We start from the raw sequence: 25,318 nt of genomic DNA on the forward strand, positions 1-25,318 counted from the left end.
CGGTTTCTCAGAAAATTTGGAGTCAATCTACCTCAAGACCCAGCTATACCAACATTTGGCATATACCCAAAGGATGTTCAATCATACCACAAGGACACATATTCAGCTATGTTCGTAGTAGCATTATTCATAATAGCCAGAACTTGAAAACAACCTAAATGCCCCTCAACCAAAGAATGGATAAGAAAAATATGGTAGATCTATACAATGGAGTATTACCCAACTGTAAAAAAAAAATGACCTCAGGAAATTTGCAAGCAAATGTATGGAAGTAGGCAAAATCATCCTGAGTGAGGTTACACAGACTCAGAAAGACAAACATGTTATGTACTCACTCACAAGTGGATATTAAGAGTAGAGTATAGGATGACCAGCCTACAATCTGCAGCCCCAGAGAGGCTAGATAAGGAGGGCTCAAAGAGGGATGCATGGATTTCCCTGGGGAGGGGAAATAAAAGAGATCTCCTGGGCAAACTGGGGACAAGGTAGGAGGGAATCCAGGGATGGGATCTTCAGGGAACAGATTGTGTGTGGGCTGGGTGTGGGAGGTGGGTTGGAGGTTGGATAGACAGGAAGAATAATAAAATAGATCTTGATGTGAGGCCCAGTTTGGGGTTAGAGAGAAACCTGGTGCCAGAGAAATCCCCATGAATCTACAAGGATAACCCCAACTAAGACTCCTAGCAATAGTGGAGAGAGTGCCTGAACTGGCCATCTACTGTAATCAGATTGGTGACTACCTTAACTGTCATCAAAGATACTCTATCCAGTAACTGACAGAAGCAGATGCAGAGATCCCTAGCCAAGCACTGAGCTGGGCCCCAAGAGTCTTTCAGAGTCTTGCTCAAGAAAGAGAGGAAGAGTTGTTTGAGTTAGGAAGTCATGATGGGGGATCCCATAAAGACAGCTGACTTGAGCTCACAGGAGCTCATGGACTCTGGACCAACAGTTAGGGATCCTCCATAGGACCAACCTAGGCCCTGTGCAGTTGTGTATTTCAGTCTCATTGTAAGGTTCCTAGCAGTGAGATCAGGACCTGTCCCTGGCACTTAACTCCCTTTGGAAACCTATTCCCCATGCTGGATTACCTGCCCAGCCTTAACACAAGGGGATGAGCTCAGTCCTTCCCTGCCTTCACTGTTAGCAATTATACACTATTTCTCTCTCAGCTAAAAACCTTTCTTTGTTATTTTCCAAGAGCTGAGGACTGAACTCAGTACTTGCTGAGCAAAAACTCTACCACTGACCTAAATCCCCAACCCTCAACTAAAATATTTTTATTTCTAAGAATCCTTTCTCACCCACTTCCACATAATAACTTGCTGTTTGGTGGTGTTTTTCTGGCTTAAGTAAGTTTACTGAAACAAAGCTGGTTTTTATCATGAAAATTCTGAACATTTACTTTCAATAATAGTATTTGTTACCTTAATATTTGTAAACTATTTTCTTTATTGACGCCTTTAGCATTTTAATCAAATACATCAGACATTTTCTTCATTATCTAGTGATTTAACAAAATACATGCCCTTTAAGGATGTGCCACTATGCTCATAGAATCCCTCTTCCCTCTCTTCTACTTGGCTCCTGGAGCTTAGCCTGGTGCTTGGCTGTGGATCTCTTCATGTGCTTCCATCAGTTATTCAATGAATATGAGGCAAGCACACAACGAACTAACCCTTTTTGAAACAAATAGACTCTTGTTTCAAAAGAACTATCAAAGCTGATTATAAGCTCTGAACTTTAGAAATGATTTGCGTACTTCTTTCTGATAGTTATAGTGATAATAATTAAGAGTAAGAAGTAGAAAATTGTTGTCTTGTTAGAAGATGTTAAATCTCTTCTAGGTATTAAGAAATCTTTTAGGTGTTTGCTAAGTTAGATATATGCTAATAGATCTATAGAATTTCTTTAAGACATGTATTAATAAACTTTTAATAAGTAAAGACATGCAGTGTATTTGCTAAGGTAGTCCTATAATAAGCTTGTAAGAAGTAAAGATGCTAGTTTTTTTTTAATTTTATTTTATTTTACAATACAATTCAGGTCTACATATCAGCCACGGATTCCCTTGTTCTCCCCCCTCCCGCCCCCCCTCCCCTTCCCCCCAGCCTACCCCCCATTCCCACCTCCTCCAGGGCAAAGCCTCCCCCGGAGGACTGAGATCAACCTGGTAGACTCAGTCCAGGCAGGTCCAGTCCCCTCCTCCCAGGCCGAGCCAAGCAACCCTGTATAAGCCCCATGGAAACACATGAACTATGAACCAATGGCTGAGGGGCCCCCAACTGGATCAGGCCCTCTGAATAGGTGAGATAGTCGATTGGCTTGATCTGTTTGGGAGGCATCCAGGCAGTGGGACCGGATCCTGTGCTCATTGCATGAGTTGGTGGTAAGACGCTAGTTTTAAATGTAAGTTTAAGAATATAAAAGTAAATAAGTAAAGATGCTGATTGTAAATGTATTTTAAATGAGAATATAAGAAGTAAATATATAATTAAATGTAAGTTTAAATAAGAATATAAGAAGTAAATATATAAGTATATATGCTAAGGAGTATCTTTAAGAATGTTAGCTTGTAAAAAGAAGTATAAATAAGTATATGTTAATATGTTATATGTAAGTTTGTGAAAAAGTGTAAATGTTTAGTGTGAGACTATGCTTAATGTATATGGTGAAAGAACCTGAGACACAGAAGGTAGTGTCCTAGCAGACTGCAAGCTGGCAGTCTGAGCAGTTTCAAAAGCTCCAGAAGCCACTAAGAAGCTAAGAATGGCGAATGTCACAACCAGTACAACAACCACAGACAGGCATCCACAACTGAGACCCATTGGAAAATCAAATGCAACACAGAAAAACCTGAGCTAGCAGCAACAATGGCGCAGTTTAAAATGCTACTGTAACTGAAAATGTCTTCGGCCTGAGAACAAAAGCTGCAGAGGCTGGCAAAAAGGTTTTGGTTGTAAAATGTTTCTTCATATTTGGAAGTGAATGTCTAGGAGCAGAATTTGGTTTTTTTTTAACTTTTCGAACTTAAAAAAATGAGATAAAACTACAAAAAGGTTTTGGTTATAAATTTCTTCATATTTGCAAGGCTGGTACCAGAATTTATTATTTGAGTTTTGGGACTTATGAAATGAACAATACTGATTTCATTGAAATGGGACAATTTTGAATTTACTTATGGTGATGACCTAGGAACTGCTTAAATGAAGAAATTTTTTTTCTACCTAGGCTCAAGATATACTTTTGTGCATGCATATATGCTTTATTAACTGTGTTGATTCATGAATTGTTCGGTGTTAAAAAATGGAACTGTTTAAACAGAAAAGTTTGGGTTTTCTATTAACTAGGCTTGAGATTTTGTTTAAAAAAAATAAAGAAAAGAGAGAAGTAATATTCCTAAGTCTATTTATTTAAAAATATTTTCTTGTTATTTGAGTGGATTAATGTTATGTCTTTTTTTTTCTTTTTAGAGATGTATTTGATTTTTGTGTGTATGTGTGAGTGCCTACATGTGAGTATGTATGGCTCATTCATGCCTGGGTGCCCACAGCAGACACCCTGGAACTGGAGTTACTACTGACCATTGTGAACTGTCATCTGGGTGCTGGGAATTGAACCTGGGTCCTCCACAAGAATGAGTGCTCTCGACTGCTAAGCCATCTCTCCAGTTCCCATTCTTCTCTTCTTTTTTTTTAATTTTTTTTTTAATTTTTATTTTGCAATACAATTCAGTTCTACATATCAGCCATGGATTCCCTTGTTCTCCCCCCTCCCGCCCCCCCTCACCTTCCCCCCCCCAGCCCACCCCCATTCCCATCTCCTCCAGGGCAAAGCCTTCCCCGAGGACTGAGATCAACCTGGTAGACTCAGTCCAGGTAGGTCCAGTCCCCTCCTCCCAGGCCGAGCCAAGCGACCCTGCATAGGCCCCAGGTTTCAAACAGCCGACTCATGCAATGAGCACAGGACCCGGTCCCACTGCCTGGATGCCTCCCAAACAGATCAGGCCAATCAACTGTCTCACCCACTCAGAGGGCCTGCTACTCAGCAGAGAAAAACAATGACATCATGAGGTTTGCAGACAAATGGATGGATCTAGAAAAAATCATCCTGAGTAAGGTAACCCAGACTCAGAAAGACAAACATGGTATGTACTCACTCATAGGAGGATACTAGATGTGGAACAAGGATGACTGGACTGCTACTCACATCACCAGGGAGGCTACCTGGAAAACAGGACCCCAAGAAAGACACGGGGATCTCCCAATGACAGAGAAATGGAATGAATGTTATGTCTTGTTGGTAAGAAATGCAAATGGGTATACTAAGAGTACTTTAAAGTGTAAAGAGTTTTATCAAGAAACTGCTTTTGGATGTTTTGCTAAGTTTTCAAAGTGTTAATGGTTAGATTGAGAATATTTCTTTTAAATATGGGTTTGTAGGAATTGTGTAAGTTTGGGTTTTTTCTAACTAGGTTTGAGATTTTGTTTAAAAAATTTATAAAGAAAAGGAGGAGTTATGAGTGAATTAAGGTTGAATATATGTTTGCAGAAATTATATTAACCTATTGATATTAATGCACCCTAGTTTTGTGAAGTTAAGGAAATATTTAAGTTTGATGTGAAAACATCAGAAGTTTTTTCCTGTGTTCTGTTAGCAAGAAATTCAAATGATTCTATGAAGAGTTTAAGTTGTAAGACTGAGAAATTTGTAACTATACATAGTACCATTTATGTTAATTCAAATGGTTCTGTTAAGAGTTTGCTTTGAGATGTAAGAATTGAGAAAATTGTAACTATATATAGCAATATTTATGTTAACCTGTTAATGGTAATGATGAAGCTAAGGGATTATTTAAGTTTGCAATTGCATTAAGAGTTTTTGGTTTAGAAAGGGCTGGATGCAGCTAAAGACTGCTGTAGTCACCTTAGACCCAATACAAAAAAGAAATGCCATCTTTATCATTTTCTACTCCCATACTGGGAGATTTGACAGCTATGGAAATTGCTATGAGCTATTAATGAGGAGTTGGTTTTTATATATTAAGAAAGGGGGACCTGTGAGAGCCAATTTTGAGGTTTCCTAGTGGCTTTACCCAGCAGGTCTGCATAAAGAGGATGATTAGACCACCGACCTGAGTGCAGGTGTCTGAGATGGTCTGCACTTGGCTGTGCTGGGGGGAGGTCTTTTGCTCCACCCCTTGGTATTTCTATAAATACCCTAGGGCAGAGATAGTCAGGGCCCATTGGCATAGGTTCCAAGCCCTCTCAAGGCTATCCTGTATTTTCTTTTTTTTTTTTTTTTTTTTTTTTGGTTTTTCGAGACAGGGTTTCTCTGTGTAGCTTTGCGCCTTTCCTGGAACTCGCTTTGGAGACCAGGCTGGCCTCGAACTCACAGAGATCCACCTGCCTCTGCCTCCCGAGTGCTGGGATTAAAGGCGTGCGCCACCACTGCCCGGCTTATCCTGTATTTTCTATCTGTTTCTCTACCCTCTAAATCCTTCTATCTAATATTCCCTGCTGCTCCCACTCAAGAGCACTCTGGGGAATGTGGGGGTGGTGGGTACCCCCCCAGAAAAGACTTGATGAAGACATCCCTTTTAGAGCTATGCATTCCAAGACCCCCATGAGTAGTGTGTGTCTGTGTGTCTCTGTACTTGTTCCATCTGCTACATGAGGAAGTGTCTCTGATGAAGGCTGAATAATGCACTGATCTATGAATATAGCAGAATACCATTAGGAGTCATTTTATTGTTACTATTTTTTTAGACCACTAGTTTTTGGTTTTATCCTAGGTCTCTGGGATATCTACCTCTAGGTTATCTAGTCTCTTGTTCTTGGCCACCCAAATCATGTCAGGTAGAGTGGGCCTTAAATCAAATCAGACATTGGTTGGCAACTTCTACAAGTTCTGTGCCACTATGGCCCTAGCATATCTTGCAGGCAGGACAGATTTTAGGTCAAAGGTTATGTGGCTGGGTTGGTGTTTATGTTTCTCTTTTAGTAGCCTGCAAAGTACTTTCCCATATAAAAGACACTGTAATGTAGGGGTGAAGGCACCATGTGGACACAAGCTCAACATCTCAACATCTCCATGTTCAATGAGTTGTGTATATGTTGTACTTGGAAATTTGGGACCCACAGTCAGCTTGCAGACAGCAACCCATTGTCTTAGCAACAACCTGTATTGTTTGGGGATTCCCATGCAATGCCCTTCACCAAAAACTCAGTTGAATGCAACCAGTCCTGGTAGCAGAAGATTCATTTGTTGACAAGAGATGGCCAATCGGTACTGATCAAAATGCATATGTCAAAGAAAGAAACTAGATTCTTAATCACACTTGTTGGTACATGTCAAAGAATGGAGTCATGTGAAAAGAAACGTGGGTGCTTGTGAAAAAAATTCCAAGAAAACAAGACAAGAGTCCTGTGACCTGAGTTTCTTCAAAACATGGAGTTGTTCTTTGAATGTGTTTTTTGTGTTCCTACCAGGTGCAGTGGATAGGAGTGAGTTTACTTCAAATTATTCATTATTGTTTGCTGATGTTATCTTTATATGCCTCTATGGAAAAACATGGTTTTGCCATGTGCAGCTTATCCATCACATGTTGATTCTCTGCCATATGCAGCCTGTCTGCCACATGTGGCTTTACCCTTGTGATTGTATATTTTACTCACATGATTCTTCTTTTTTAAATTTTTTAAAATTTTTTTAAAATTTTTTAGTACATTTGTCATCCACCCTCCATCCCCCACCCCCACAGTGTGTGTGTGTGTGTGTGCAGATATTTATGTATTTCCATATATAGAGCGAGAGGGGGAGATATTTATTTATCTCTTTCCCTTATATCTAGACCAGTAGTTCTCAACTTTCCTATTGCTGTGACCCATTAATACAGTTCCTCATGTTATGGTGACCTCCAACCTTAAAATTATTTTCATTGCTACTTCATAACTTTAATTTTGCTGCTTTTATGAATCATAATGTAAATATCTGTGTTTTCCAATGGTCTTAGGTGACTCCTGTGAAAATGTTGTTTTAATGCCAAGGGGTCACGACCCACATGTTGAGAACCATTGATCTAGATGGTTACATTTTTTCTCAAATATGAATGGCAAAAAACATTTCTAAGGAATACAATTCTTACACATCCCCCCGTGTTGATTAAACTTATTTTATTATAATACTTAAATGTTTACAAATCCAAAATAGTATACATTTCCCGTTCTTACTCTTTAACATGGCCATAAAGTCAAAACCAACTTAGAAATTATATTAAAACAAAACCACAAATCACAAATCCAAACCACTTAGCCTTAGCATAATTTAATAAAAGATGAGTTGAGCTTTCATTGAAAATGAACAGCAGAGTACAGTATGACCTCCATGTGCCGCTATTACAGTCATGTGGCTCTGCTTGCATGTGCCGTGACCAGACTGAGGTATCACACCCCTTTTGTTAAAACCACAGCCTGCCTCCTCTTGTGCTGGAATGCATTGCATCATCTCTCTACTAAGCAGCTAGCTTTGAGACAGTTAAAGTAAGAGAAAACTTGAGTAGGAACTTGTAAGTGTGTGAGGATATTTTGGTAAGCATTGGTAAAATGTTTGATGCCATTTTGGAAACCACAGTGGTAGATGCAGAGACTCAATTAGCACTTGGGAAGTATATTTAATGAATCAACTCAGTGGTTTTCCACTCTGGTTTCCTGTTTTGAGACATAAGAAAAGCACTTGGGCAGCCACCTCCACAGCCTGTCAGGATCCCCTGGTAAACATGGCCCAGAGGAGCCGACTGTGACCCTCTGCCTCTGCTCCACCCAACAGTCCCTGGACTGGTAACTGTCCTTGAAGGGTATCTGTCCTATTTAGGTCCTACTTCTTCGGGATCTCTAATGTGAATAGACTTGTGAATTATCAGTATACATAGCACCTTTAAATTCCTGGATAATGGGACAGAAATGGATGTATAGCAAAGCTCTGCCTGTGTTCACTGCTGTTGGCTGCCTCAGTAGTCAACTGTGACCCAGCCTGAAATCCTGACTCCTGCTGCTGCCTGGCCTGTGCACCTGCTCCAGCATGGACATGCGCCCTGCCCTGATGGACCCATCTACTTGGAATGCACACACTACTTTCTAGTTTCATCATAGTGCAATGTACAAGGGAGATTCCAGATGTGCAGCTGAGATGGGAGACTCAGTAGTTCTAACACAGTTCTCTCCCGAGTATTTCCCTGGCTCCCAGTACCGCCCCGCCCCCTTCACCACCATCACTTACAAGGAGGCTGAAGCCCACTTACAGTGTGGACATGTCTTCCTTTGATCAGAAGAAGCTCCAATGTCCTCAGGACCCCGCCCTCTCCACTGCTTGCCTCCTCCATCCAGGCAGTATGGAGTTTCCTCACTAAGCATTTGGCTACAACTACACCAAGGCCCTTCCTCTTAGGACTTGGGCTGTTGGCTGAGCTTCCCAAGAGGATGCTTATTCACTCTTCTCTCATCTATGTCTCTGACTCCGTTTCCATCTGTGACCTTTTGTCTTCATCACCCAAATCCCATTTGTCTTGCACCAATGTTAGGATGTCTCTTCACTGTCACTCTTTCTTGGTTGTGACACTCCATCACAAGTAAATTATCTTGTGTACCCCTAAGATGTTCACATAGCTTGCTGTCCTCCACAAAAATGGGGTCACACTGCACAGGGAGGGTGGCCCAGATGTGGCTGTCAGCTTAGCTCCTGAAATTGAGTCTTACTGGTGGCATATAGGGATCCTCCAGACCGGGGCAGCCCCCCTCTAAACCTCTAGACCAGTCATAGTACTCTTCTAAAATCCTAGCTCTTGGTGACTAGATGGTCTGTATTAGTTAAGTTTTTACTGCTGTGAAGAGATACCATGACTGTGGCAACTCTTAGAAAGGAAAACTTTTTTTTCATTTTTCTTTATTAAGAAATTTTCTACTCACTCCACATACTATCCACAGATCCCCCCTCCTCCCTCCTTCCACCCCCAGCCCTCTTTCCCAAGCCACCCTGCATCCCCACATCCCCCAAATCGAGGTCTCCCATGGGGAATACATGACTCTTCTTAACCCTCAGAATATAAATTGTCTGTTGCCCTGAATAAAACTGAATATTACAGGAGACTTTAGTCTGCCTCATTGATCAGCATCACTCTGCCAAGTACCACTGAATATTAGAGCACTAAATAACATGGCACAAAACTCCAGCTGGATCAAACACCACAACATAAGAGCTGAGGCCCTGAATCTAATACAGAAAAAAGTAAGAAATAGTGTTGGATTTATTGGCACAGAAAAGAATGCTCAGAACAATATCCTGGTAGCACAGGCATTAAGACCAAAAATTCATAAATACGAAATCATGACACAAAAAGCTTCTGCACAGAAAAGCACACTGTCACCCAAGTAAAGAGGCAGCCTATGGAATAGTGAAAATTATTTACTATCTATACTTCTTGCTGATGGTTAGTATCTATTATACACAAAGAACTAAAAATAATCAAATATCAAGAAAGCAAACAACCTGGTTAAAAAGTATGGAATAAAACTAAACAGGAAGTTCTCAAAAGACAAAATACAAAGGGCTGTAAATATTAAACATTTTTTAATGTTCAATATGTTTAACAATTATGAAAGGGCAAACTGACACTACTCAGAGATTTCGTCTTACTCTAGTCAGAAAGGTTAAGATCAAATTGGATCAAGAGTGCCAATTGGACCAACAGCAGCTCCCTGAGACACAGACACAACCAGTACAGATTGGACCAAAAGCAACTCCCTAAGACACAGACATTTCTGGCACAAATTTGAGGAAGAGATAGGTAGATGCCAGTGCAAGAATACATACAACAACACAAAAAGCAAATGGCACGATCCTGCCCCGGACTTCCCTTCTGGACCAGAGGTAAGTGTCCAGGCTCAGCCTAGACCCCATCCCTGGGCACCAGCCACTCCGGAGAAGACCTGCCCAACTTGGCCCCAGGTTCTGGACACCAGGCAGGTTCCATTCTAGCCCTACCAGGAAGGCTCCTCTTCTCCAAGACCCCCGGCAGACCCTGCAATCTCCACGCCCTGCCCCCACGCCCATCCACCTGAGACCTCAGCCACTTCCTGAGACTTAGAGACCAGCCCCCAGCTCCCCTCCTGCCCCGGACTTCCCTTCTGGACAAGAGCTCCCATCTTGCCCCAGACTTCCCTTCTGGACAAGAGCTCCCATCCTGGCCCCAGACTTCCCTTCTGGACAAGAGTTCCCATCCTGCCCCCAGACTTCCCTTCTGGACAAGAGCTCCCATCCTGCCCCGGACTTCCTGTCTGGACAAGAGCTCCCATCCTGCCCTGGACTTCCCTTCTGGACAAGAGTGCCCATCCTAGTCATGGATCTCTGCCTCCAGGTCCATCAGTAGTTGGATGAGGTTTCTAGCACGACAATTAGGGTGTTTGGTCATCCCATCACCAGAGTAGGTCAGTTCGGATTGTCGCTCGACCATTGCCAGCAGTCTGTTGTGGGGGTATCTTTGTGGATTTCTGTGGGCCTCTCTAGCACTTTGTTTCTTCCTATTCTCATGTGGTCTTCATTTACCATGGTCTCCTATTCCTTGTTCTCCCTCTCTGTTTTTGATCCAGCTGGGATCTCCCACTCACCCAAGCTCTCTTTCCCTCGACCCTCGCCCTTCACTACCCCCACTCCTGTCCAGGCTGTTCATGTAGATCTCATTCCATTTCTCTGTCGTTGGGCGATCCCTGTGTCTTTCTTGGGGTCCTGTTTTCCAGGTAGCCTGCCTGGTGATGTGAGTAGCAGTCCAGTCATCCTTGTTCCACATCTAGTATCCTGTTATGAGTGAGTACATACCATGTTTGTCTTTCTGAGTCTGGGATACCTCACTCAGGATGATTTAGGCCCCAGGTGGATCTCTGGGAGTCCAATTAGCGAGAATGAGGAGGGTTTATATGAGAGAGAATTGTTGAGACCAAGGTCGGATAAAGCACAGAGACAAATAGCCAAACAAACGGAAACACATGAAATATGAACCAATGGCTGAGGGGTCACCAACTGGATCAGGCCCTCTGAGTGGGTGAGACAGTTGATTGGCCTGATCTGTTTGGGAGGCATCCAGGCAGTGGGACCGGGTCCTGTGCTCATTGCATGAGTTGGCTGTTTGAAACCTGGGGCCTATGCAGGGTCCCTTGGCTCAGCATGGGAGGAGGGGACTGGACCTACCTGGACTGAGTCCACCAGGTTGATCTCAGTCTGTGGGGAAGGCTTTGCCCTGGAGGAGATTGGAATGGGGGGCGGGCTGGGGGGAAGGTGAGGGGGGCGGGAGGGGGGAGAACAAGGGAATCTGTGGCTGATATGTAGAACTGAATTGTATTGCAAAATAAAAATTAAAAAAAAAAAAAAAGAGTGCCCATCCTGCCCCGGACTTCCTGTCTGGACAAGAGCTCCCATCCTGCCCCAGAGTTCCCATTTGGACAAGAGAGCTCCTATCTGGACAAGAAAGAGAGACTTCCTGATTCTGTCAGCTCTGTCTGAACCAAGTGCGCTGATAAGACCAAGAACGAACCACAAGGAGATGGGCAGACGTCAAGGCAGAAGTACATACAACAAAATGAAGAGCAATACAGCATCACCAGAACCTAGACCTCCTCCAACATCTAGACCTGAACATCAAAAATTGAAAGAAGCAGAAGAAAACAGCCTTATGAATAACATCATGAAGAAGGTAGAGGCTTATATAAAGTAAAAGACAAAAAAATGGGAAGAACGCTATAAAAAACTAGAGGAAAAAACAAATAAAGCAGAAGAAAACAATAAAGTCCTGGAAGAAAACAATAAAGCACTGAAAGAAAATCATGAAAAAGCAATGAAACAAATGAAGGAAATAGTACAAGACCTGAAAAGGGAAATAGAAAAAAATGAAGAAGACACAAACAGAGGGAATGGTGGAAACAGAAATTCTGAGTAAACGATCAGGAACTTCAGATGTAAGTATAACCAACAGAATGCAAGAGATGGAAGAGAGGATCTCTGGCATTGAAGATATGGTAGAACAAATAGATTCATCAGTCAAAGAAAACACTAAAACCAACAAAGTCATGAACCAAAATATCCAAGAAATTTGGGACACCATGAAAAGACCAAACCTATGAATAATAGGGATAGAAGAAGGAGAGGAATACCAACTCAAGGGCACAGAAAATATATACAACAAGATCATAGAAGAAAACTTTCCCAACTTAAAGAAGTAAATGCCTATGAAGATACAAAAAGCCTATAGAACACCAAACAGACTAGACCCCCAAAAAAAGTCCCCTTGCCACATAATAATTAAACAACTAAACATATAGAATAAAGAAAGAATATTAAGAGCAGCTAAGGAAAAAGGCCAAGTGACTTATAAAGGCAAATCCATCAGAATAACACCCGATTTCTCAATGGAGACTCTGAAAGCCAGAAGGACTTGGACAGATGTAATGCAGACACTAAGAGACCATGGATGCCAACCTAGACTAATATACCCAGAAAAACTTTCAATCATGATAGACAGAGTAAACAAGACATTCCAAGACAAAGTCAGATTTAAACAATACTTATCCACAAACCCAGCCCTATAGAAAGCACTAGAAGGAAAATTCCAACCTAAGGAAGTCAGATACACCCTTGAAAACACAGGCAATAGATAAAACCACAGCAGTAAAGCCCAACGAAGAAAAGTACACACACAGTACCACCAAAAAATAACAGGAATGAACAATCACTGGTCATTAATATCCCTTAATATCAATGGACTTAATTCACCTATAAAAAGACATAGGCTACAGAATGGATACAAAAGCAGGACCCATCTTTCTGCTGCATACAAGAAACACATCTCAAATTCAAAGATAGACACTATCTAAGAATAAAAGGCTGGGAAAAGACTTTCCAATCAAATGGTCTTAAAAAACAAGCGGGTGTAGCCATCCTGATATCCAGCAAAATAGACTTCAAACTAATATCAACCAAAAGAGATCAAGAAGGGCATCACATACTCATCACAGAAAAGATCCACCAAGATTAAGTTTCAATTATGAACATTTATGCCCCAAACACAAGGGCACCCACATATGTAAAAGAAACATTACTAAAGCTTAAATCACATATAAAACCCCACACATTAATAGTGGGAGACTTCAAAACCCCACTTTCACCACTGGACAGATCTCCCAAATCGAAACTTAACAGAGAAATAAAGGACTTAATTGATGTCATGACTCAAACGGACTTAATCGATATCTACAGAACATTCCATCCTAACAAAAAAGAATATACCTTCTTCTCAGCACCCTATGGAACCTTCTCTAAAATCAACCACATACTTGGCCACAAAGCAAATCTCAACAGATACAAAATAATTGGAATAACCTCATGCATTCTATCAGACCACCATGGTTTAAAGTTAGATTTCAACAACAACAAAAACTACAGAAAACCTACAATCTCATGGAAACTGAATAATGCTCAACTGAATCACCAATGGGTTAAGGAAGAAATAAAGAAAGAAATTAAAGACTTCCTAGAGATCAACAAAAATGAAGACACCACATACCCAAACTTATGGCACACTATGAAAGCAGTGCTAAGAGGGAAATTCATAGCACTAAATGCCCACATAAAGAAGTTGGAGAAATCTCACACTAGTGACTTAACAGCACACCTGAAAGCTCTAGAACAATAAGAAGCAAAGTCTCCCGGGAAGAATAGACACCAGGAAATTATCAAAGTGAGAGCTGAAATCAATAAAATAGAAACAAAGAGAACAATACAAAAAATTAATGAAACAAAGAGTTGGTTCTTTGAGAAAATCAACAAGATAGACAAGCCCTTATCCAAAATAACCAAAAGACAGAGAGAGAGCATCCAAATCAACAAAATCAAAAATGAAAAGGGGGACATAAAAACACCTAATGAGGAAATCCAGAGAATCATCAGGTCATACTTCAAAAACCTCTACTCCACAAAACTGGGAAATCTAAAAGAAATGGACAATTTTCTGGATAGGTACCACATACCTAAGTTAAATCAAGACCAGATAAACTATTTAAATAGTCCAATAACCCCTAAGGAAATAGAATCAGTCATTAAAAGTCTCCCAACCAAAAAAAGCCCAGGACCAGATGGTTTCAGCGCAGAATTCTACCAGATCTTCAAAAAAAGAGTTAATACCAATACTCTCTAAATTGTTCCACACAATATAAACAGAAGGAACATTACCAAATTCCTTCTATGAGGCTACAATTACCCTGATTCCTAAACCAAACAAGGATACAACAAAGAAAGAGAACTACAGACCGATCTCCCTCATGAACATTGATGCAAAAATACTCAATAAAATACTGGCAAACAGTCTCCAAGAACACATCAAAACAATTATCCACCATGATCAAGTAGGCTTCATTCCAGGGATGCAAGGGTAGTTCAACATACAAAAGTCTGTCAATGTATTACACCATATAAACAAACTCAAAGAAAAAAACCACATGATCATCTCACTAGATGCAGAAAAGCCATTGGACAAAATCCAACACCCCTTCATGATAAAGGTTTCGGAGCAATCAGGAATAGAGGGAACATACCTAAACATAATAAAGGTAATTTACAACAAGCCAACAGCCAACATCAAATTAAATGGAGAGAAACTCAAAGCAATCCCACTAAAATCAGGAACGAGGCAAGGCTGTCTGCTCTCCCCATACTTATTCAATATAGTACTTGAAGTTCTAGCCAGAGCAATAAGACAACATAAGGAGATTAAGGGGATACAAATTGCAAAGGAAGAAGTCAAGCTTTCCCTATTTGCAGATGACATGATAGTATACTTGAGTGACTCCAAAGATTCCACCAAGGAACTGATACAGCTTATAAACACCTTCAGCAACATAGCAGGATACAAGATCAACTCAAAAAAATCAGTAGCCCTCCTATGTACAATGGACAAAGAAGCTGAGAAGGAAATCAGAGATACATCACCCTTTACAATAGCCACAAATGACATAAAATACCTTGGGGTAACACTAACCAAGCAAGTGAAGGACCTATATGACAAGAACTTTAAGTCCCTCAAAAAAGAAATTGAAGATGTCAGAAAATGGAAAGATCTCCCATGCTCATGGATAGGCAGGACTAACATAGTAAAAATGGCAATCTTACCAAAAGCAATCTACAGATTCAATGCAATACCCATCAAAATCCCAACACAATTCTTCACAGACCTGGAAAGAATAATACTCAACATCATATGGAAAAACAAAACACCCAGGATAGCCAAAAGAATCCTGTACAATAACACAACCTCTGGAGGCATCACGATCCCTGACTTCAAGCTCTACTATAGAGCTACAGTAATAAAAACAGCTTGGTACTGGCATAAAAACCGACATGTGGACCAATGGAATCGAATTGAAGACCCTGACATTAATCCGCATACCTATGAACATATAATTTTTGACAAAGAAGCCAAAAGTGTACAATGGAAAAAAGAAAGCATCTTCAACAAATGGTGCCAGCATAACTGGATATCAACATGTAGAAGGCTGCAAATAGATCCATATCTATCACTGTGCACAAAACTTAAGTCCAAGTGGATCAAGGACCTCAACAAAAGTCCAGCTACCCTGAACCTGCTAGAAGAGAAAGTAGGAAGTAGTCTTGAACACATTGACCTAGGAGATCACTTTCTAAATATAACACCAGTAGCACAGACACTGAGAGAAACAATCAATCAATGGGACCTCTTGAAACTGAGAAGCTTTTGTAGAGCAAAGGATATGGTCAACAAGGCAAAGCGACAACCTACAGAATGAGAAAAGTTCTTCACCAACCCCACATCTGACAGAGGACTGATATCCAGAATATATAAGGAACTCAAGAAATTAGACATCAAAATGCCCAACAGTCCAATTAAGAAATGGGCTATAGAACTAAACAGAGAATTCTCAACAGAGGAAACTCAAATGGCTGAAAGACATTTAAGGAATTGCTCAACATCCCTAATCATCAGGGAAATGCAAATCAAAACAACTCTGAGATACCACCTTACACCTGTCAGAATGGCTAAGATCAAAAACACTGAAGAGACCTTATGCTGGAAAGGATGTGGAGCTAGGGAACTCTCCTCCACTGCTGGTGGGAATGCAAGCTTGTACAACCACTTTGGAAATCAATATGGCGCTTTCTTAGAAAATTGGGAATCAATCTCCCCCAAGATCCAGCTATACCACTCTTGGGCATATACCCAAGGAATGCTCAATCATACCACAAGGGCACTTGCTCAGCTGTGTTCATAGCATTGTTTGTAATAGCCAGAACCTGGAAACAACCTAGATGCCCTTCAACTGAAGAATGGGTAAACAAAATGTGGTACATATACACAGTGGAATACTACTCAGCAGAGAAAGACAATGACATCATGAGGTTTGCAGGCAAATGGATGGATCTAGAAAAAATCATCCTGAGTGAAGTAACCCAGACTCAGAAAGACAAACATGGTATGTACTCACTCATAGGAGGATACTAGATGTGGAACAAGGATGACTGGACTGCTACTCACATCACTAGGGAGGCTACCTGGAAAACAGGACCCCAAGAAAGACACGGGGATGGCCCAATGATGGAGAAATGGAAGAGATCTACATGAACAGCCTGGACATGAGTGGGGATAATGAAGGGCGAGGGTGGAGGGAAAGAGAGCTTGGGGGAGCAGGAGATCCCAGCTGGATCAAGAACAGAGAGGGAGAACAAGGAATAGGAGACCATGGTAAATGAAGACCACATGAGAATTAGGAAGAAGCAAAGTGCTGGAGAGGCCCACAGAAATCCACAAAGATAACCCCACAACAGACTGCTGGCAATGGTCGAGAGACAGCCCGAACTGACCTACTCTGGTGATGGGATGGCCAAACACCCTAGTTGTCGTGCTAGAAACCCCATCCAACTACTGAGGGATCTGGATGCAGAGATCCATGGCTAGGCCCCGGGTGGAGCTCTGGGAGTCCAATTAGTGAGAAAGAGGAGGGTTTATATGATAGAGAATTGTTGAGACCAAGGTTGGATAAAGCACAGGGACAAATAGCCAAACGAATGGAAACACATGAACTATGAACCAATTATTGAGGGGTCACCAACTGGATCAGGCCCTCTGAATGGGTGAGACAATTGATTGGCTTGATCTGTTTGGGAGGCATCCAGGCAGTGGGACCGGGTCCTGTGCTCATTGCATGAGTCGGCTGTTTGAAACCTGGGGCCTATGCAGGGTCACTTGGCTAGGCCTGGGAGGAGGGGACTGGACCTGCCTGGACTGAGTCTACCAGGTTGATATCAGTCCTCGGGGGGAGGCTTTGCCCTGGAGGAGGTGGGAATAGGGGGTGGTGTAGCTAGAGTTTTCCTGCCTGGCCCACAGTCAGGACAAATCTCTCTCACCTGCCAGTCCCACAGCCACTCAGACCCAACCAAGTAAACACAGAGACTTACATTGGTTACAAACTGTATGGCCGTTGCAGGCTTCTTGCTAACTGTTCTTACAGCTTAAATTAATCCATTTTCATTAATCTATACCTTGCCACATGGCTCGTGGCTTACCAGCATCTTCACATGCTGTTCCTCATCGTGGTGGCTGGCAGTGTCTCTCTGACTCAGCCTTCCACTTCCCAGCTTTATTCTCCTCCTTGTCCCGCCTACACTTTCTGCCTAGCCAATGGCCAATCAGTGTTTTATTTATTGACTAATTAGCAACACATTTGCCATGCAGAACATCCCACAGCAGGGTAGGCTGGGGGGAAGGGGAGGGGGGGCGGGAGGGGAGAGAACAAGGAAATCTGTGGCTGATATGTAGAACTGAACTGTATTGCAAAACAAAAATAAATGAATAAATAAATAAATAAATAAATAAATAAATTTAATTAATAAAAAATAAATTAAAATGCAAATTTCTAAATCAGATAAAATAAGGAATTGTTTTCATCCGTGGCATTATGGAAAATAAATTGTTCACTAAATCTCTAAAGATTGTTCAAGGAATATAACAAAGAGAGGTTATCTCCGATGTTTCTCATAGAAATTAATTTTTCCCTGGAACATCTTTGTCAATTTTAAGGTAAAATGAAATTCTTTGCACTTACAAGAAATAAGTCCAACTTTCCAATCAATACAAATACAGACATAAAAGTTTCTGAAAATTACTCCCTATAATCTTATTTGTGTATCAAGGGAGCAAACATAATTAAATCCTGGAAAGATAGTAGAACAATACTTTAATGATGAGGAGCTCTGGTAATTCAACCATTAAGATGCTAGAAACTGTAAACATAGTCTTGTTGTTCCTCACCTATAATTATACAAAACAAAACTCTGAGGTAAAAAAAAAAAAAAAAAAAAACCCACATGAGATTCCTGAGGACACACTGCTAAGATGTGATACACGTCATTGTGTCGTGTTGAAGATACGTGGATTAAAGAAATAGAAAGCGAAAGTGAGTGCTGGGCTTTCCCTCTAGAAAAACAATGTGCCAGAATCACTTGGGCTCTGAAGGTGAAGTGCCAGAACTTTGAAGGACTTTTAGTCTTTAAAGATCCCAGTCTTTAAATTTGATTCTGCTTCTTTCCTTATTCCTTGGGATCTAGAGATTGTTTTCTACATGGTCTCCAACTCCTCTACACTTTTTCTTATGAGTTGGAATCTCTCAACAGATTTCCTGCACCCACTTATTTACTCATTAATTATTCTGTTATGTACCAGATATTATCTGTCTTGTTAGGATTTTATTGAATTTTCTCTTATATTATAGAAGTATTTCACTGGAATTGTTTAATTGGTTGCATTATACCCTAAGTAACATTACTAACAATGTAATTATTTATGTGACCCAACACTCAATGAAATTTGTTCTTTTTCATATTGACAGTCTCCTAAAATGAATCCAACAATATCATATGATTGAAATTGGACAAGGCTGAATTTACATGTCAATGAGCTCAAAATGCAGTCTAATATTGTGATATCCTGTTGACTGTGCATTGAAATCAGTCATTGCTTATTGGATTGGGTAATTATCAGAGGTTTGCTTACTGATATATTTAACCTGAATAGAAAACACAGTTGCTTTTAATTTTTCTCAGTTACATTCTTTTTGTAATTGTAGGTATGATTTATTCTCACTTACTACTATAGTGAATTATATTTACCAACATCTTATGTTAATTACTCTTATATTCTCATAATTAGTATCACTTGTTCATATTATTCAAAACAATACATTATTCAGTTCTGTCTTCATTTGAGGGTGTAACAGACTTAAATTTTCCTTTTGCTATATAGGTGTGGGTCAACATCTTTAATACATCTTTAACATTTGCTTTTGTTTGGTCCTTACAGTGTGACAGAACCCATATAAGTCTTTGTAAATAAAATGATGAGGGGAACTATCCCACGCTCAGACCTACAGAACACATGAGAGGGGCATTAAGGAAGAACAGAGAAATTTCCAAACACACTGTCCTTCCTGCCCATCACTATCTGCTTTAAATCAGTACTTCTCAAGATCCTCTTAATTCAGCTCACCCACATATAGAGCCAGTTCCCATTCTGTTCTTTCTATAAACAACACTTTTTTTCTCTGTTTCTTCTGAGGAGTAACTCCCAACTATTTTCTCTGAGCTAAAATACTTCTAACTCAAAGAAGTCTTTTCATCCATTTTCTCACAATAACTTAACATGAAGCGATATTTTTCTGACTTAAATTTTACTTAATGTTAAGTTTTATCATTAAATTACTGAACATTTACTTCCAATAATTACATTTTGCCTTAATACTTTTAAATATTCTTCTTTATGAGAAGCCTTTAATATGTTAATCAAATATATCGAACATATTATTTATTAACTGCTGATTTCTTTTTTATAAATATTTTTATTTTATAATTAATTTAATTTTACATATCAGCCACAGATTCCCCTGTCCTCCCTCCTCCCACCCCCCCAGCCTTCTCCCCCAATCCACCTCCCATTCCCACCTCCTCCAAGACAAGGTCTCCCCTGGGAAGTCACAAGAGCCTGATAGATTCAGTTGAGGCAGGTCCAGACCCCTCTTCCCCACACCAAGGCTGAGCAAAGTGTCTCACCACAGGCCCTAGGTTCCAAAAAGCTGATTTCATGTCCATTCATGATGATGTATATTTGGACAAAAACTCTCACATACGCATTTGATTTTTTGTTGTGGTGGTGTTGTTTTGTGCTTTTAAATTTAGACCAAATTATTTTGTTTGTCTAGGAAAAGTATATCTGGCATTATCTGACCAAAGAAGTCATAAGTAGGTAGATTCAGTAAAGGAGACTTGCACTTTTCTGAAAAGAAAGGAGGAGGAGTAGATGGGGGGAAAGAGGGGAAGTTGTGGTTAGGAACTGGGGAGAGAGGAGGGAAGGAACGGAAAATGTGGTTTGGCTGAGAATAAATTAATTGGCTAATAAAAAAGAAATTAAAATATTAAAAAAATAAATGCTGGCATAAGTTAAAGACACAATAAACCTGGTGTGTGTGTGTGTGTGTGTGTGTGTGTGTGTGTGTTGTGCTTGTGTGTTAACTAGAATTTCACATTGGATAGATTCCACATTTTAAAATGATATTGATAAATTATAGTCCATAAAAACAATTACCACCAAGTTCTGAGCAACAGTTCACATTGTGGAATACCAAATGTATGTCACAGAAACAAGTGTAGACAACTGCTTCATGGACTTGTCAAATTTTTTTCAATTCTACTGTATACTGACTATTCAGTGCTCCTAATGAAAGGGTCAGGTATTTGTATCTAAATAGGCCTAAGTAACTTTCCAAAGATCACACAGATATAAGAGGGAGAACTAAAATTAGGTTTCAAAAAGTTGTAGTAAAGAATGCAATTTCTAAGACAATTACTATTCCGTTGTTTGGGACTACCATACCCAAAACAATTATCAAAAGTAATACATACTACAAGCAATAATTAAATATATCACTTAATGACCCCAATGCATTCAATAGCATTTAAGCCTCATAAAAAGTTAAAACAAGTATTTAGAAAAATAGCCAATATATAGTTAAAACAAGTCTTGAACTCTGAGTAGAAGATTGAATAGAGAGGAATTCTCAACCCTTTGGGGGTTCCGTATCATATAGTGTGCACCTCAGATATTTATGTTAAAATTCATATCAGTAGCAAAATTATATTTATGGTGTAGCAATGAAATAATTTTATGGTTGGAGGTCACCACAATATGAAGAACTGTATTAAAGTATCATAGCAATAGGAAGATTAAGAACCACAGGAATATGAATAAATTCATATTTTATTGCTATTTTAGAGCTATTAAAAATGGGACAGTATGAGTATTTTAAAGAATTTATGAAATACATTTTAATGTTATACAATAATTATAATAAAAACCAAACAAGCTTATGTACACAAGTTAAGAAGGAATTCATATAGGTTCCTCAATGCAAAAGCAAGAGAGATTTCTCCTACATTTAACAAAAGATTATTATGAACATTTAATAGTTAAATGAACTAAGTCTTGGAAAAGGTGAGTGGAAGGAAACCTCGGGAGTGAAAAACATCTGTAGAAGTATGGAGTGATTTCTTGCTGGGGTCCACCTGGATGTTTGCTGAACTTTTGCTTCCTTATAAAGGAGAGAAGCCTCTGGCATGGAAGGAGAAAACCACACAGAAGTATTACAATTCCTCCTGCTTGGGCTCTCTGATGATCCACAAGTGCAGTTCCTCCTCTTTGGGATGTTCTTATTCATGTATCTGGTCACAGTGCTTGGGAATCTGCTCATCATCCTGGCTGCCAGTTCTGATACTCACCTCCACACCCCCATGTACTTCTTCCTCTCCAACCTGTCTTTTGTGGACATCTGTTTTACCTCTACTACTGTCCCAAAGATGCTGGTGAACATTCAGGCACAGAGCAAAGACATCTCCTACTTACAGTGTCTCATTCAGGCATATTTCTTTATGGTTTTTGCTGAAATGGATAACCTCCTTATAAGTATAATGGCATTTGACCACTTTGTAGCCATTTGTCACCCCCCTAAATTACACAAGCATTATGAACTCTCAATTTATCAGTCTCCTAGTTCTGATTTCATGGATAATAGTTTTAACAGTCTCCCTGATTCATGTTTTACTAATAAAGCGAATAGCCTTCTCCAGAGTCACTGAAATACCTCATTTCTTCTGTGAGATAACTCAGATCCTTAAGGTAGCCAGCTCTAATACTTTCATCAATAACATCACTGTGTATGTTTCTACTGCCTTGCTAGGTGTGTTTCCAGCCTCTGGCATCTTCTTCTCTCACTTTCAAATTATCTCCTCTTTGTTGAAAATGTCCTCCATTGCAAGCAAATTTAAAGCCTTTTCCACCTGTGGATCTCACCTCTGTGTGGTCTGCTTGTTCTATGGAACAACACTTGGTGTTTACCTCAGTTCTGCTGTGACCCACTCTTCCCCTGGTAGCACTGTAGCCTCAGTGATGTACACTGTAGTCACCCCCATGCTCAACCCCTTCATCTATAGTCTGAGAAACAAGGATGTGAAGGGGGCTCTGGGAAGACTTATCAAAGTAGGCTCTCCTTGATGGATCAATGCCCAAACAACTAAGTGGATAAAGCAGCTACTTAGATAAATGCTATGGATTTCAATATAATGCTCATCTATGAAATGTAGCCTATGTGAATTTCTGTTCAAACAGCATGATTAGTTTGTATATGTTTATATATATATTCCCTTCTAGTTATTGCTATAGACATTTCTCCTGAAATAGTAAATCATGAATATTTGCATTTTGGTCACTTTTGTTCAGTTTCCTTGTTTCTGAGATTAAAATATACTTAAAACAATTCCACAGTCCCTCTCTTTTTTTCAAACCCTCCTATATACTCCTTCTTGTTCTATTTCAAATTTAAGACTCTTTCTCATTAATTGTTGTTACATACACACATGTATACATATATATTCCTAAATATATAAATAAAGTCTCTTGTTCGAATAATGGTACTTGCAAATGTATATACAAATTTAAAGGGCTGACCATTTGGCATTGGGTAACCAATTGATGACTTACTCCCTGGGGAAGACTATTCCTCATTATCTCAGCATTATTGAGTTGCCTGAAGTTCTTTGTTTAGGATTGAGGCCTCCTTTGCCTACGCCCACCATCCTTAATATATCTACTGGTACATTATTTGTTCCACTCATGTTTAGGCAGTCATATTGTTGAGACTTTATGGATGTAGATTTTGACATTCCCAGGAGACTCAATCTCAAACTTCCTATTCCTCTGATGCATAAAATCTTCCACCCCATCTCCTTCAATGATTCTTTAGGAACCTTAGGTTCGAGAGATTTATTGTTGACATGTCTACTGGGAATGGGCTCCATAACTCTACATGTTGATTGGTTGTGGTTTTGTGTAATGGTTTACATCTTTTACAAGGACAACTGCCTTGATGAGGAGTGGGGCCTATGCTTAACTGTGCATAAAGAGACAAATATTTAAAATGTAGTTAGGGGTTGTACTGGATTAGTCAAGTGGTGGTTGTAGGTCTTCCCAACTCATAACTTCACCATCACTGGGTAGTTGTTTTCTAGTACCAGGAATGATTCTCATCTAGTTCAACCAATCTTAAGTCAAATTAGAGAGCTGCTGTTATGCATGCCACCTCTGAGACTTTAGGGTTATCATGCAATGCTATTTATTGTTGTGAATAATGGGAGTTATAGCTTGGTAGGACTGTTGTTTGATTCTCTTTTTTTTGGAATCTTGCATGGAATCTCTTTGTACCATTTAGGTAGTGTACAGGGAAAAGGTTTTCATGTCAGTTCCAGTTCAGGGGTCTCTGGTGCCTGTATCTCAAGTGTATGGTCCCTTCAGCAATAGAGACTCATCTTCTACCTCTGGGGGTAGCAACTAAGGTCAATAGTAATATTGATTTTGGGGAGTGCATTGGACAACCCTGACCAAAAGCCAAAAGGACATATTATCATGCCTATATAAGAGAATGTGGCTCTTGATGGGAGCATTGGCATCTGGGAAGCAAAAGTTTTGTTTAACCTATATATGTATATATATGTAGGGACTTATTGTGATGTAAGTATTTTAGTTAAAGGTGAATACTATGACTCTTTATGACTTTTCAGACATCCTTACAGTTACTTTATGATCCTCCATCCTCCTTCTGTAATTATCTCCCTCTTCCCCTCACAAAGAGAGCCCCTTTGATCATGTAGAGCCTGTAATTCCCCTTTTCATTGCTAACCCATAATTCTACTCCCCCAAATGGTCCCCTTTTAATTTTAGAATTCTGGAGATACCCTAGGTTATGTACTCACATCTAAAAATTAGCAGATAGAGCCTCAGATGAGAGCAAACCCATGACAATGGTCTTTAAATACCTGAGTTACATCACCCAACAGGATCTTTATTCATTTAACTACATATTTCATAATTTTGTTTTTTATTACATTTGAACAGTTTTCCATAATGAATATGTACCACACTTCATTAAGCATTCACCAGTCAAAAAGTATCTGGCTTTGTGGCATTCCCTAGCTATCGTGAATAGAAAAACAATAAACTTGCCTGAGCAAGTATTGATATACAGGATGTCAAGTCTGTTGGGCATATACAAAGGAGTGGTATAGCTTGGTCATTTGATATATTTATTTTTAGCCCTTGAGCATTCTCCACATTGATTTCCAGAGTTACTGAGCCAGCTAATACTTACAGAATCTTTTAGTGAAGGTTTCTTTTTCTCCCACCACCTTTCTGCATTTGTTGTCTAATATTTTTTGAAATTGTTCTTGATTGCCTTTGTCATTCTGAATGTAGCAAAATGACCTCTCAGGGTGTTTGCATTCCAACTTCCCTAATTGCTAAGAATGATGACTGTTTCTTGAGCTATATCATATGCATTTGTGTATTCTTTTGAGAAATCTCTGTTCAGGTACCAGGCCTATTTTTTGAATAGATTGTTTTGGTTTTTAAGGTTTTATTGATTCTTCATGTATTTTGAATAAAAATCTTTCAGATTAATAGCTAGCAAATATTCTCTCCCATCCTGTGGGCTTCCTCTTCTCTCAATTGACTCAGATGTACAGAAGTTTTTTAATTTAATGATTCCTACTTATCAATAGTTGACTTAAGGCTTGAGCAAATGGAGTTCTATTCAGAATGTCTTTTCTCACACCTATATCTTGTAGGTTATTGCCTATGTTTTCTTCTAGAAGTCTC

The 25,318-nt window shown here is 39.8% G+C and overlaps 1 pseudogene; it reads left to right on the forward strand.

Annotated features, from left to right (window-relative positions):
• The first annotated feature begins 21,711 nt into the window (after positions 1-21,711).
• Positions 21,712-22,663, forward strand: LOC131914100 (olfactory receptor 7D4-like; annotated as a pseudogene).
• Positions 22,664-25,318: the final 2,655 nt, after the last annotated feature.

This window comes from Peromyscus eremicus, chromosome 7 (assembly GCF_949786415.1).
Source record: "Peromyscus eremicus chromosome 7, PerEre_H2_v1, whole genome shotgun sequence".
Lineage (NCBI taxonomy): Eukaryota > Metazoa > Chordata > Mammalia > Rodentia > Cricetidae > Peromyscus > Peromyscus eremicus.